Genomic DNA, 17008 nt, shown 5'->3' with positions numbered 1-17008 from the left:
AAGGCTAGCATCCAGCAGAGAGCAGTAGAGCGGAGCTACTGATTGGCTGTTCCGGGAATATTTGCATACATGCAGTGCGGTCAGCGTAATTTGAAGGTGATTTGTGGAGTGAGGGGGAGGAGGGGGGGGGGGTGAACTTTGCTAATGCACTTATGGAGGGTTTAATCTAATTCAGCAGGGGATTGGGAACCTGAATTGTAGCTCTAGTATACAAGAAGCTGAGAGTAGTGAGGTCATGAGTAAGGTTTCAAAGTTGCAGGAATGTACTGGCAGGATGTACAGTGCGTCTACTTCAATGCCAGGAGCATCCAGAATAAGGTGGGTGAGCTTGTTGCATTGGGTGGTACCTGGGACTTCGATGTTGTGGCCATTTAGGAGACATGGATAGAGCAGGTCGAGGAATGGTTGTTGCAGGTGTCGGTGTTTAGACATTTCAGTTTGCTCAGGGAAGGTGGGATGAGAGGAATAGGGGTGGCATTGTTAGTCAAGGACAGTATTACGGTGGCTGAGAGGACATTTGATGAGGACTCGAATATTGAGGTAGTATGGGCTAAGTTAAGAAACAGGAAAGGAGAGGACACCGTGTTAGGGGTTTTCTATAGGCCTCCGAAAAGGTCCAGAGATAGAGAGGAAATGATTCCAAACATGATTCTGGATAGGAGCAAAAGAAACAGGGTATTTGTGATGGGGGACTTTAACTTTCCAAGTATTGACTGGAAACACAAGAGTTCGAGTACTTTAGATGAGTCCGTTTTTGTCCAATGTGTGCAGGAGGGTTTCCTGATGCAGTATGTAGATAGGCTAACGTGAGGCGAGGCCGTATTGGATTTTTTTTTTGAACAGGACAGCACAGAACAGGCCCTTCGGCCCTCGATGTTGTGCCGAGCAATGATCACCCTACTCAAGCCCACGTATCCACCCTATACCAGTAACCCAACAACCCCCATTAACCTTATTTTTTCGGACAATTTAGCCTGGCCAATCCACCTAACCCGCACATCTTTGGACTGTGGGAGGAGACCGGAGCACGCGGAAGAAACCCACGCACACACGCGGAGGACGTGCAGACTCCGCCCAGACAGTGACCCAGCCGGGAATCGAACCTGGGATCCTGGAGCTGTGAAGCATTTATGCTCACCACCATGCTACCGTGCTGTCTGGATTTGTACTGGGGAATAAACCTGGACAGGTATCAAATTTGGAGGTAGGTGAGCACTTTGGTGATAGTGACCACAATTCGATTACGTTTACTTGAGCGATGGAAAGGGATAGGTATATACCACAAGAGTAGAGTCATATATGGGGGAAAGGCAATTATGATGCGATGAGGCAAGACTTGCGATGCATCGGCTGGAGAAGAAAACTGCAGGGAAGGGCACAATTGAAATGGGGAGCATGTTCAAGGAACAGCTACTGCGTGTCCTTGATAAGTATGTGCCTGCTAGGAAGGGAGGAAGTAGTCGAGCGAGGGAACCATGTTTTACTAAAGCAGTTGAAACACTTGTCAAGAGGAAGAAGGAGGCTTATGTAAAGATGAGATGTCATTGTTCAGTTATGGCGCTTGAGAGTTAATAGTTAGCTAGGAAGGCTCTAAAGGGAGAACTAGAAAGAACCAGGCGAGGGCATGAGAAGTATTTGGCAGGTAGGATCAAGGATAGCCCTAAAGCTTTCTATATATATTTCAGGAATAGAAGAATGACTAAGCTAAGAGTAGGACCAGTCAAGGACAGTAGTTGGGACTTGTGCGTGGAGTCTGAGGAGATAGGAGAGGTGCTAAATGAGAATCTTTCGTCTTTATTCACACAGGACAAAGACAAAGTTGTCGAGGGGAATAGTAAGATATAGGCTACTAGACTGGAAGGGCTTGAGATTCATAAGAAGGAGGATAGCGATTCTGCAAAGTGTGAAAATAGTGTCCCCTGGGCCACATGGGATTTATCCTAGGATTCTGTGGGAAACTGGGGAGGAGATTGCTGAGCTTTTGGCTTGATCTTTAAGTCATCTTTGTCGACAGGAATAGTGCCAGAAGACTGGAGGATAGCAAATGTTGTCCCTTTATTCAAGTAGGGGAGTAGAGATAGCCCCGGTAACTATAGAACAGTGAGCCTTACTTATGTTGTGGGAAAAGTCTTGGAAAGGTTTATAAGAGGTAGGATGTATAATCATCTGGAAAGGAATAATTTGATTAGTGATAGTCAACATGTCTTTGTGAAGGGTCGATCGTGCCTCACAAACATCATTGAGTTCTCCGAAAAGGTGACCAAACAGGTGGATGACGGTAAAGCAGATGATGTGGATTTCAGTAAAGCGTTTGATAAGGTTCCGCACGGTAGGGTATTGCAGAATATACAGAGGCATGGGATTTAGGGTGATTTAGCAATTTTGATCAGAAATTAGCTAGCTGATGGGAGACAAAGTGTGGTGGTTGATGGGAAATATTCTGACCGGTGTCCAGTTACTCGTGGTGTACCACAAGGATCTCTTTTGGGGCCGCTGCTGTTTGTCATTTTTATAAATGACCTGGAGGAGGGCGTAGAAGGATGGGTGAGTACATTTGCAGATGACACTAAAGTCGGTGGAGTTGTGGATAGTGCAGAAGGATGTTACAAGTTACAGAGGGACATAGATGAGCTGCAGAGCTGGGCTGACAGGTGGAAAATGGAGTTTAATGCAGAAAAGTGTGAGGTGATTCATTTTGGAAGGAATAACAGGAAGATAGAGTACTGGGCGAATGGTAAGATTCTCGCTAGTGTGGACGAGCAGAGAGATCTCGGTGTCCATGTCCATTGATCCCTGAAAGTTGCCACCCAGGTTGACATGATTGTTAAGAAGGCGTAAGGTGTGTTAGCTTTTAAAGGTAGAGGAATTGAGTTTCGGAGCCATGAAATCATGTTGCAGTTGTACAAAATTTAGGGCAGCACGGTAGCATGGTGGTTACCATCAATGCTTCACAGCTCCAGGGTTCCAGGTTCGATTCCCGGCTGGGTCACTGTCTGTGTGGAGTCTGCACGTCCTTCCCGTGTGTGCATGGGTTTTCTCTGGGTGCTCCGGTGTCCTCCCACAGTCCAAAGATGTGCGGGTTAGGTGAATTGGCCAGGCTAAATTGCCCTTAGTGTCCTAAAAAAGAATGTTAATGGGGGTTGTTGGATTACTGGTATAGGGTGGATACGTGGGCTTGAGTAGGGTGTTCATTGCTCGGCACAGCATCGAGGGCCGAAGGGCCTGTTCTGTGCTGTACTGTTCTAAAAAAAACTCTGGTGCGGCCGCATTTGGAGTATTGCGTGCAGTTCTGGTCGCCACATTATAAGAGGGATGTGGAAGCATTGGAAAGGGTACAGAGGAAATTTAGATGGGTGTTACCTGGTATGCAGGGAAGATCGTATGAGGAAAGGCTGAATGAATTGAGACTGTTTTCGTTAGAGAGAAGAAGGTGAAGAGGTGACTTAATTGAGGCATACAAGATGATCAAAGGATGAGATAGGGTGGACATTGAGAGCCTTTTTCCTCGGATAGTGATGTCTAGTACGAGGGGACATAGCTTTAAATTGATGGGAGATAGATATAGGACAGATGTCAGAGGTAGGTTCTTTACTCAGAGAGCACTAAGGGCGTGGAATGCCCTGCCTGCAACAGTAGTGGACTTGCCAACACTAATCGCATTTAAAAGGTCATTTGATAGGCATATGGACGATAAGGGAATAGTGTAGAGGGACTTTAGAGGGGTTTCACAGGACGACACAACATCGAGGGCCGAAGGGCTTGTACTGAGCTGTGATGTTCTACGTTCTATGTTCTATACGAGCAGAATTAGTCCACTTGGACCAACGAGACTGCTCCGCCATTCAATCATGGCTGATATTTTCTCATCCCCATTCTTACGCCATCTCCCCGTAACGCTTGATCCCGTTATTAATCAAGAACCTATCGATCTCTATCTTAAAGACACACAGTGAATTGGCCTCCACAGCCTTCTGCGGCGAAGAGATCCACAGATTCACAACCGTTTGGGTAAACAAATTCCTCCTCATCTCTGTTTTAAAGGAACGTCCCTTTAATATCAACTCAGGCCAGCTCATAAGAACATAAGAACATAAGAACTGGGAGCAGGAGTAGTCCATATTGCCCTCGAGCCTGCTCTGCCATTCAATGAGATCATGGTTGATCGTTTGTGGAATCAGCTCCACTTTCCGTCCACACACTGTAACCTTTAATCCCTTTATTCTTCAAAAACCTATATATCCTTATCTTAAAAACATTTGATGAAGAAGCCTCAACTGCATCACTGGGCAAGGATTTCCATAGATTGATAACCCTTTGGGTGAAGAGGTTCCTACAAAACTCAGTCCTATATCTTCTTACCCTCATTTTATGGTTGTCCCCCTAGTTCTGCTTTCACCCGCCAGTGGAAACAATCTGCCCGCATCTATCCTATCTATTCCCTTCACATTTTTATATGTTTCTATAAAATGCGTCCTCCTCCTTCAAAATTCCAACGAGTACAGTCCCAGTTTACTCAACCTCTCCTCGTAATCAAACCACTTCAGCTCTGGGACTAACCTTGTGAATCTTCTCTGCACACCGTCCAGCGCCAGTACTGCCTTCCTCAGGTATGGAGACCAAAACTGAACGCAATACTTCAGTTGTCGCCTCACCAACAACTTATGCTGTTGCCGTAGAACCTCCCTAGTAGTAAACATCATCCCTCCAGCAATAAAGGTCAAAATTCCATTCGTATTCTTAATCACCAACATTTTGCGACTCATGCATGAGCACATCCAGGTCTCTCATTACAGCAGCATGATTTAATATTTTATCGTTTAAATAATGATCCCTTTTGCTGTCATTCCTACCAAAATGGGTAACCTCACATTTGGCAACATTGAATTCCAGCTGCCAGACCCTAAAGAATTCACTTAACCTATACAAGCCCCTCGGCAGACTTCCAGTATCCTCTTCACTTTTTGCTTTACCACTCATCTTAATGTCGTCTGCAAACTTGGACACATTGCCCTTGGTCCCCAACTCCAAATCATCTATGTAAATTGTGAACAATTGTGTGCCCAACACTGATCCCTGAGGGACACGACTAGATACTGATTGCCAACCAGAGAATCACTCATTAATACGCACTCTTTGCTTTCCATTAATTAGCCAATCATCTGTACATGCTACTACTTTACCCTTATGCCACGCATCTTTATCTGATGCAGCAACCTTTTGTGTGGCAACTTGTCAAACACTTTCTGGAAATCCAGATATACCACTTGCATTGTCCCTCCGTCATCTACCGCTCGGGTAATGTCATCAAACAAAATATACTAAATTATTGCGGCACGACTTGCCCTTTACAAGCCCATGCTGTGTCTGCCCAATGGGACAATTTCCATCCAGATGCCTCGCTATTGCTTCTTTGATGATAGATTCCAGCATCTTACCTACTGTCGAAGTTAAGGTCACTGGCCTATAATTACCCGCTTTTTGCCTACCTCCTTTTCTAAACAGTGGTGACACGTTTGCTAATTTCCAATCCGCCGAGACAACCCCAGAGTCCAGTGAATGTTGGTAAATTATCACTAATGGGTTTGCAATTTCCCAAGCCATCTCTTTTGGCACTCTGGAATGCATTCCATCAGGGCCAGGGGACTTGTCTACCTTTAGCCCCATTAGCTTGCCCATTACTACCTCCTCGGTGATAACAATCATCTCAAGGTCCTCAGCTGGCAGAATCTCATTTCTATCAGTCACTGGCGTGTTATTTTTGTCTTCCACTGCGAAGAACGACACAAAAAAACTGTTAAGTTCCTCAGCCATTTCCTCATCTGTCATTAATAAAACTTCCTTCTCATCCTCAAAAGGACCAATATTTAACTGAGCCACTCTTTTTTGTTTGATATATTTATATAAACTTTTATTATCTGCTTTTATATTCTGAGCAAGTTTACTCTCATAATCTATCTTACTCTTCTTTATAGCTTTTTAGTAGTTTTCTATTGCCCCCTAAAGATTTCCGAGTCCTCGAGTCTCCCAGTAATCTTTGCCACTTTGTGTGCTTATTCCTTCAATTTGATACTCTACCTTATTTCCTTAGATATCCGCAGTCGATTTTCCCTCTTTCTACAGTCCTTACATTTGTTGGTATAAACCTTTGCTGAGCACTGTGGAAAATTGCTTGCAAGGTTCTCCACTATTCCTAAACTGTTTCACCATAAATTCTTTGCTCCCAGTCTACCTTAAGAGAGTCTCTTCTCTCATCTCATTGTAATCTCATTCGTTTACGTACAAAACACTAGTGTTTGATTTTATCTTCTCACCCTCCATCTGTATTTTAAATAACACCATCTTATGATCGCTCCTTCCGAGAAGATCCCTAACTGTGAGATAATTAATCAATCCTGTCTCATTACAAAGGACGAGATCTAGGACCGCTTGTTCCCTTGTAGGTTCCATTAGATATTGTTCTAGGAAACTATCGTGGATACATTCTATAAACTCCTCAAGGCTACGTTGACCGACCTGGTCAAACCATACGACATGTAGAATAATATCCCCCATGATAACTGCTGTACCATTTCTACATGAATCAGTTATTTCTTTGTTTATTGCCTGCCCCACCAATATGTTACTATTTGGTGCCCTATAGACTACTCCTATCAGTGACTTTTTGATCTTACTATTCCTGATTTCCACTCAAATTGTTTCAACCTTATTCTCCATAGCACCGATGTCATCCCTTACTATTGCCCGGATGTCATCCTTAAATAACAGAGCCACACCACCTCCCTTACCATCCACTCTGGATGGAATAGTGTAGGTCAGATAGGCTTCAGATGGTTTCACAGGTCGGCGCAACATCGAGGGCCGAAGGGCCCATACTGCGCTGTAGTGTTCTATGTTCTATGTTCAAATAATTTTGAGACTGGATTCCAACAAAAAGCACATTTAATCGTCATCTCCTGATGGGCTGTTCAAATGGAAAAGCACAAGGATCAAAGCTGCTTACCTTTTACTGTGAGAGAAACATCGTTGCTTCTCTGTGTGGAGTCTGTGTGGAGTCTGCACGTCCTCCCCGTGTGTGCGTGGGTTTCCTCCGGGTGCTCCGGTTTCCCCCCACAGTCCAAAGATGTGCGGGTTAGGTGGATTGGCCATGCTAAATTGCCCGTAGTGTAAGGTTAATGGGGGGATTGTTGGGTTACGGGTATACAGGTTACGTGGGTTTAAGTAGGGTGATCATTGCTCGGCACAACATCGAGGGCCGAAGGGCCTGTTCTGTGCTGTACTGTTCTATGTTCTATGTTCTTTATCACATTGTGATTCACGGTATTAGCTTCACACAGGTACGTCCCCGAGTCGCTCAACACAGCTCCTTCAATGGGCTTCATTTTATTATGAAAATTAAAAGGCACTGCCTCGCCATACTTAGAAAATATGTATTCGAGCTGAATATTGGCCCTGGTTGCTGGAACTGAGCAGACAAGTGCTACTGTCTGCCCCTCATTTACTTCTGTTTCCGTGTCCATCGTCAATGCCGGCGTGGCGAAAAGCTCTGCAGAAAAGAACACAAGTTATCTGGAAAACTATTGGTCGATTTGGTTTTTCACAGTGTTTAGCATTGCTGTCTCACCGCGCTAGAGGCCCTGATTCAAATCTGACCGAGGTGACTGTCCGTATTATGTTTAGTCTTCTCCTCCGGTTGCTCCGGTTTCCTTCCACAGTCCACAGATGTGCGGTTTAGCAGGATTGGCCATATACCTTTGACACATGATGGTAATACCCCCCCCCCCCCGGCATTAATTACATTTATCCGTGAAACTCATAACGAAGAATATATATAGATTTGCAAAACCAATGGAATGCATTGCAAAGTACTCGCAAGGTGAGGGGATCCCATGTCCAAGGCGATAGACTTGTCACTTTAGTGAAGTGCCCTGCCAGAACAGTTACCCATTGTACACGGCGAGGGATTTGGGTCTGGAATTATGTGCCTGGACGTATGATGGGGGCAGGTTCAACGGAGCCAGTCAATTCCTCAGTCCTTCTTATTGATGCAGAATCGATGTTCACGGGCAAAGGGCGGGTGATTGCCAAGGTCTCATGATGCACATATGTTGAAATTGAGCAAACATGATGTGCCAAATGGCGTCGTTGGAAATTGGAATCTCTCTGATATCATTTCAGTTCAAGAAGCAAAATTTTCAAAAAACGAAAGTGTACTATCAAAAGAATAACTCCGTTAATCATAATTCTGCGAGTTCCATTTTGTGAAGAGGCTGAACGTTACAGAAATATGCTTCTAATTGAAAGACTCGTTACGTACCTGCAACTTCAAGGGAATCGATAGGGTAGATGCGGGCAGGTTGCTTCCACTGGCGGGTGAAAGCAGAACTAGGGGGCACAGCCTCAAAATAAGAGGAAGTATATTTAGGACTGAGCTTAGGAGGACCTTCTTCACCCCAAGGGTTGTGAATCTACGGAATTCTTAGTCCAGTGAAGCAGTAGAGGCTCCTTCATTGAATATTTTTAAGTTAAAGATAGATAGTTTTTTGAAGAATAAAGGGATTAAGGGTTGTGGTGTTCGGGCTAGAAAGTGGAGCTGAGTCCACAAAAGATCAGCCATTACCTCATTGAATGGTGGAGCAGGCTCGAGGGGCCAGATGGCCTACTCCTGCTCCTAGTTCTTCTTATGTTCTTATGTTCTTCAACACGCACTTCTCTTGAGATGAAATTTTCAACTGTGCAATTATATCATCCCGAGTCTTCTCATTCAACATGTTTAATGATAATAATTCTTCTGCTACGGCTCGATGAATGGATGATTGCGTTGTCCTTGTAGAAGTCAGTTTTGAAGTATGATTGATGCCGATGTTCATATATATAACGACAGACAAGATACAACTTCCACAGCGAATTGAGGGTTGACCTGTAACGTCACAGGGGTATCTACTGTTGGGAGCAGAATTACCAGATTATTATATCAATAATGGAGTCCCAATGATTGCAAAACGTTTTTTCAGTTTTGCATTTTTTTGTAATATTTTGTCTATATATTTAACAATAATATCCATTGTCACCAATTGAAATTCTGTTATCCAAACCCGTGCTTTTGTGACAATGACAATGTCAAGCCATTTATATGAGATGCACAGTAGCACAGCTGTTAGCACAGTTGCCTCATAGCGCCGGGGTCCCGGGTTCGATTCCCTGCTTGAGTCACTCTCTGTGTTGAGTCTGCACGTTCTCCCCGTATCTGAGTGGGTTTCCTCCGAGTGGTCAGGCTTCCTACCACAGGCCAAAGACATGCTGTTAGGTGAATTGGATATTCTGAAATCTCCCTCTGTGTACCTGAGTTTGGCGACTCGGGGCGTTTCACAGTCACTTCATTGCAGTGCTAATGTAAGGCTACTTGAGGCAGTAGAATTTTTTTTTAAAAAAGACTCCCTCCGACAAAGGAACCACACAAATTAATTGTTCTTGATGTTCACCTTGTCCACATCAATTTATGAATATGGTAGGCATGTTCCCGATAGAGTGGGCATGTCTTTTTAATATCTATTTTGGAGGGCTCAGTCCAAGATGAATTATAAATCGTTTTTCTTCCTGGAACGAAATGACATTAAGTTGACAAAGATTGTTCACCTCAGTTTTCCTGATTGGTTTCTCGTAATGCAGAGTGAGACCAACAGCACGAGTTCAATTACCACACCGGCTGAGGATATCCATAAAGGTCTCGCCATCTCATCCACAACCTCCCCACCTTCGCTCCCCCCACCAACCCCCACTATGGTGTCCGTAAGGTTAAATCACCACCATCAGCTCTCCCCCTCAATGTCCGCTGGGACGTTGACGACTTTCATTTCATGACTGAAAGTAACTTTGCATTCCAAATGTATTAGATGCGGAAGGGTCGAACCAGTGACCCTGTACTATTATCAGAATGAAAACTCATATCCCCAAATGTATGTCCGTCATGGAAACACAACTAGTGGGAAACACATACATGTCTGTTTCATTAGTCCGACTTGCGTTGGCATTGTGATAAATCCGATTATGGGAAGCGAACAGGGAAATTGGGTCGACGTGCGACCGAGAGATTGTGCAGCGTGGCTGGGCAAAAATAAGAAATGTTTCTGAAGCCTGAGAAAATGTTTATTCATTCATTTTCTTTTTACAGCTGGAGCGTCACTTACTGGGTCAGCGTTTATTGCCCATCCCTAAATGTCCTATATTTCTGAGGGCATTTGAGGGTCTATTACATGTCTGTGGTCTGAATTCACATATAGGCCAGGTACCGATGCCACATTTATTTCCTTATATATTATCAGTGAAGCAGATGAGTTTTTAGGAATGTCGATAATTGATTCATGATCTTCGTTGGACCTCTAATTGCATATATATTTTAAAATCCAAATTTCACGAATTGCCGAGCTGGGATTCGATCCAAGGTCTCCAGTCCTTGCTTGTCGGGTACCTCGATTACTATCCCGGTGATAGTGCGATTACTCCACTGCCATCCCAGTAATCAACGTACCACCTGGAACCCACAGCAACACATCCATTCAGGTTTCCACGGGGAGCCGAACGAGTGGACAAGTGAAATCGAAGCCTCTGGAACATTTCTCACATCCAGCATCATTCAAACGTTAGCGACATTTTGTGCTGTAGAACGCACCACGTCGGAAGGCGAGAGAGGGAGTTCGTTCCACATCTTTCACATGAGGAACACATGCCACCAGTTGGTTTTGCACTCAGTGTATAACAATGAAACGTCCACACTTGAAATATTGCTACTGCAATCCTTCCTCGCCTGAGCGATTTCCTTCAACCAGCTTCTCCCGATGGAGCACGAGCTGGTTGGCGCGTGACAGGTGGTCGAGTGGCTTTGGGTGGTGTTCTCCAGTTCTTCCAGTTAGCGTGTATGAACAAAGTATTAGCAGCCACATCAATGTTATTGATTAGTGGTCACTAGTATAGTCACCTAGCACAGTACCAGGATAAATTGTGGAGGTTAGGTGTATTGGCCAAGCAAAATTGCCTCTTTGTATTCAACGATGTGTAAGTGAGGTGGGATTATCGCTATAGGGAGGAGGATTGGACTGAGGTAAGGTGCTGTCTCGGAGGGTCGAGTGCAGATCTGATGGGCCGAATGACCTCCGTCTGCAGTGTAGATATTGTATGGATTCAATGGATTGAAATATCGGTGACTCGGTGGGACAGTCATTGGCCTGGTTCAATTCCGGTCTTAGATTATAGAACATAGAACATAGAACAGTACAGCACAGAACAGGCCCTTCGGCCCTCAATGTTGTGCCGAGCCATGATCACCCTACTCAAACCCACGTATCCACCCTATACCTGTAACCCAACAACCCCCCCCCCCCCAACCTTACTTTTATTAGGACACTACAGGCAATTTAGCATGGCCAATCCACCTAACCCGCACATCTTTGGACTGTGGGAGGAAACCGGAGCACCCGGAGGAAACCCACGCACACAGGGGGAGGACGTGCAGACTCCACACAGACAGTGACCCAGCCGAGAATCGAACCTGGGACCCTGGAGCTGTGAAGCATTTATGCTAACCACCATGCTACCCTGCTGCCCCAATGCTACCCTGCTGCCTCCCATTGTGTGGAGTTTGCACTTTCAACCTGTGTGTATCTTCTAAGTGTTCCGCTTTCCTACCAGACTGCAAAGATGTGCAGGTGAGGCGGATTGGCCACGCTAAATTGACCGATGTGACCAAATATGTTCACGTTTTGATTTTTGGCCATGCTAGAATTGCCCCTTAATGTCAAAAATGCGCAGTTATTTGAGGCTATGGTGATCGGGCTGGTGGATCCGCCTCGTTCGTGCTTTATGCCAGAAAATACGTGTAGGCTCTATGGGCCCAATGGCCAGATTCTGTACTACAGGGGTTATGTGTAAAGATCGTCGATAGTTCCGAAAATTGCAGGCCCTAACGCCGAGTCAGAGACATTCTCCGAACGTCAATTTCGAACGTCTCAAAGCACATGGTGTTTTCAAAGTTTTGACTCTGGTTACCTATCAACTGGAACATCTGTGCCAAGAGGTTCTGATATACGAATGTTGTGAAAAAAAGGTGGAAGAAAATAGAAGTAAAGAACCACAAAAACCCTACAGTGCAGAACGAGGCCATTCTGCCTCTTTAACTGCACCGACCATTTATAAGACCATCCTACATAGGCCTAATCTCCGCCCTATCTCTCACTCAACCTTTGCACATATATGTGTAATTAAGCGTGGCCAATTCACCTGTCCTGCACACCTTTCGACTAAAGGAGGATGCTGGAGCACACGGAGGAAACCAACGTATACACGGAGTGAATGTGAAAACTCCACACAGTGTCGAACCTGGGTCCCTGGCGCTTTGAGGCAGCAATGCCAGCCATTGTGCCTCATGCCGCCCCTAATGCAGCCAATGTATCCCATAAGTGTTCGGATGCTTTGACGATAGTAATTCAGATCAAAGAGAAAATGTATCCCTTCGCTCGCAATTTCCTAATGTTCAGCAGTAGCAAAAAGAAATAGAAGAGCCTCTCAAATCCCCACACCACCCTCCACTCCAAAACAAAATCGTTCACCACACATTAGCCTTCACTATGTTTTCACACGAATTGATTTCACACAAACGATGATCGGAAACACTTTAGAACGGCATCAGGCGTTTTGTGGCAATCTGGTTTTCTTGGAACCTCGTCCACCGTCAAGCGATTCAGGGAACAACAACTATGAACTAAAGAATAACAAATCTCGTAACCAATCTGATATGGTGATGGTTATTTGTGGTGAGACGGACATTCCCTTGACTATTGACAGTGTACAATGATATTTTCCCTCTTGTCCACCTTTCACTTTCTTCATGGTGTACAGATATCGGTTCCCTTGCTTTATTTTCTCTCCATCTCGATATAATAGGTATGTACTGTATCCACGGGGTGTAGAGCCTTGATCCAAGCACCGTAAAACTATATTTTCACCAGACAGCACTGCACTCGGGTTGGCTTTCATAATTACGTTCCAATCAGAAACTGAAAATAGATGGTAAACATAAAATATTGCGTGCTTGTAATTGTGTTAAGTGCATCAGCCAAATATTCATGGCGCTAGTTTTTGCTTTAATGCATGACGACATTTGAATATCTCCTCAACGTTTCCAACAAACTTATGACTGTAGAAGTGATAATGATGCCTCCGGTGTCAGCATGGCAAGTTCAACCCTTGATGTTGGGTTCAAACTGTTTAACTGAAACTTCAATCTTACAGCGAATAACTAGAAGCATAACCTCAAATATATTAGTTTTTTCTAGTTGTATCATTTAAAATATTTTACAGAACGTCGACTGTACTTCCTTCCGGGATGAAACGTTGTTACACAGGGAAATATTCGGGCTGGATTCATTAGAGTTCACAAAAATGAGAATTGATCTTTAACGAACTTTAAGATCCCATGCGGACTTTATCCTGTGAGTCATCAAAGGATAATTATCTTCCAGGAGGAATGACGAATGAGGGGCACAGTTAAAAAGGTAAGGGGAACACCATTAAACATAGTGATGGAGGTGGTTTGTTTACATCTTAGGGCGTCCTTAGCCTGTGAAAAGGAACATAAATCACTGGACAATCTCAGCAGGTCTGACAATAGTGGAGTGAGAAAGAGCTGACGTCTCGGGTCTCGATGACTCTCAGTCCAAGCACGAGAACTGGAAAATGTCGAAATATAATGGTGCCCGCATGGGGCAGTGGGGTTGATAGCTGGCACGCACTTCGTGGAGGTGGACAAAATGTCTAAATTCATGTAATCTCTACAGTACAGGAGGAGGCCATTCGGCCCAACGAGTCGACACAAATCTTCTCAAAGAGCACTCCACACAGGCTCAATTCCAAACCGCTCTCTGTTACCCCAGAATTCCACCAAAACTGAGGGGAAATTTAGAATAGCCAGTTCTCCTAAACTGCACATCTTTGGAACTCTGGGAGGAAACCGGACCACGGGAAGAAAATCCATACAGACAGGGATAGAAAGGGACAACTTCACGCAGTCAACCCAGGAATTGAACGTCTCCCCTGGCGCTGTGAGGGAGATATGCGAGCCACTGTGTCGGCGATGTAATGGACCAAAGGACTCATAGAGGTCAAGGCTGGTAAGGGAGTTATATATAATTTACAGTGCAGAAGAAGGCCATTCGGCCCATCGAGTCTGCACCGGCTCCTGGAAAGAGCACTCTACCCAAGGTTAACACCTCCACCCTATCCCCATAACCCTGTAACCCCACCCAACACTTCGGGCAATTTTGTACACTAAGGTCAATTTATCATGGCCAATCCACCTAACCTGCACATCTTTGGACTGTGGGAGGAAACCGGAGCACCCGGAGGAAACCCACGCACACACGGGGAGAATGTGCAGACTCCGCACAGACAGTGAACAAAGCCGGAATCGAAGCTGGAACCCTGGAGCTGTGAAGCGATTGTGCTATCCACAATGCTACCGTGCTGCCGTGAGTTGTGTGGTGTTATATTTATTCAAGTACAGTTAAAGGAGGAATATCTTTGGTGACAAATGTTTTTTTTTGTTTACTGGTAGCTGAGTGTTTCTAGTAAGAGCAGCATTTGTTGCACAATCCCAATTGCCCTTACAATCAATGACTTGAGCGCGCAGATTGCAGAGAGTTTCAATCAAAACATCACGAATGCTGACAATGAGAAATGTTAAAAACATGCTGCAAATAATGAACACATACTGCACCTGTACTGAGAGAAACTGAAGGGATCTAGGCTGAGAACGTACACCTGAACTAGATAAGCAATGCATAGGCATCGATAATTTCCGGTTCTGACCGCCTCCATACTGTTGGTGATTATGGGAATCGGTCAATGTCGACCAGTCTTGGTTTCTGGACGTCAGGGTTGCTTTCAATCAATATCTGTCTGTCTGTTTTACTTTTGCTGTGTTTAATTTTAATGCTGCACGTGTTAGCCGTTGCGCATCTCTATAATTGTTAGGTACACACTGTGCCTCGCAAGTTGACACTGCAGTGCATGGGCGATCCATTCCGCAACTCTCAAATTCCAGCAAAGCATACAGTGCTAAAGGAGTGACAGCCACTGGAAATTCTAAGCCTGCACAATAACTACTAATACCGGCACCTGATAGGCTTAACAAACCAGTCAGTCTATTAAGAAGATTTATTCATTTCAACTTCTTCGTTGTTGGTACTGTGACTACAATGTATTCGAGTGCAGCCTGACGGGATTGGCAGAGTGTATGCTGAAAAGATTTCACCCCATGTGGAAGAGCCCATAACAAGGTCATACCGTTTTTAAAATGAGGGCTTCTCATTTAAGACAGAGATGAGGTGATTTGATTCCTTTATCAGAGGCCATTCAGCCGCTGGAATATGGAGTGGAGGCCTTCCTCATTGGCGGAGGAGTGGAGAGGTGCGAAAGTAACGAATTTTGTTTCCCAATTTGCATGCTCCAATATTCATATTTCTATCAAGACGAACACTGCGATCCCTTTGGGCAATATTGCTTGATATGGATTTATCCCCATTACGTTAACAACACATTGATATTTTTGTATTTAGTGCATGCACGCCTGCCTCTGATTGTGCAGAATAAAAAACATTGCTGAGAAGTTCAAATTGGCAAGGAACACCACTTGCAGAGCATCTTCTCGACACCCAGGTGCCTTCCCTCATCACCCCTCTTAACACAAACCGAACAGTATTAGGAATAGTTCTGTATACCATGGAACTACCCATAAAAGGGTAGTTCAGAACGACAGTGGTCGTTCAGTCCCAATCAGTTTAAATTCCAATCTGCCTCTTTGAACGTAACCGATTTATTAAGAGACAGACGCCTCTGATAATTATTGCAGAGCTTGATTCATCGCCGGATGAGCACTTTGCACTGAATGAGAAAACATATGGTCACGACAAATATTTGCTCGAGAATATCGTCAATTTCATCAAAGGCTGTCCCTGATACCAAAATAGCGACAGCATTATATAGACACATAGAACTATAGAATTACAGCAGTGCATCGAATCTACACTACCGTATTCCCGCAACCACACCTGAGCCACACACATTCAGATAATAAATGGCAAGTTAGCGTGGCCAATCCACTTAATCTGCAAATGTTTGGGCACTAAGGGTCAAAATAGCATGGCCGATCCACCTAATCTGCACATATTTGGAAAGTGAGGAATAATCTAGCACAGTTAATCGTTTTAATATGCACAACTTTGGACTGGAAGGGACAATTTTAGCATGACCAATCCACCTAACCTGTACATATTTGGACACTAGAGGGGCAATTTAGTTTGGATAATCTACCTAATTTACACATATTTGGACATTAACGGATAATTTAGCACAGTCAATCACGTAATCTGTACTTCCTTTGACTGTCAGGGACAATTTTAGCATGGCTAATCCAACTAACCATCACATGTTTGGATACTTGAGGGACAATTTAGCCTGGATAATCCACCTAATTTGCACATATTGGGATATTAAGAGATTATTTAGCACAGTCAATCGAAGTAATCTGCACATTTTTGGACTGTAAAGGACACTGTTAGCATGGCTAATCCCCCAACCTGCAAAACTTTGGATACTGGAGGGCAATTTATGTGTGGCTAATCCACCAACCTTCACAGCTCTGGAAAGCAAGGGACAATTTTACAAAGAGCAATCTATCTAACCTGCACAAATTTGAACACTAAGGGGCAATTTAGCATAGCCAGTTCGTGTAACCTTCACATCCATGATTAGATTAGATTTAGATTTATTGTAATGTGTACCGAAGTACACTGAAACATTTTGTTCTGCGTGCAGTCCACGTAAATCGCTCCATACATGAAAAAAGAAAGGGCATACAGTAAATGCGCACTGGACAAACAAGGAGTTCGGCTCTGGATGAAGGATACGGAGTATCATGCTTCAGCAGTGCAGAAGAAGTATACATTGACCAGTACAGTCC

The sequence above is a fragment of the Scyliorhinus canicula genome, chromosome 29 (genome assembly GCF_902713615.1).
Source record: "Scyliorhinus canicula chromosome 29, sScyCan1.1, whole genome shotgun sequence".
Taxonomy (NCBI): Eukaryota; Metazoa; Chordata; class Chondrichthyes; order Carcharhiniformes; family Scyliorhinidae; genus Scyliorhinus; species Scyliorhinus canicula.
This window is presented reverse-complemented; position numbering follows the sequence as displayed.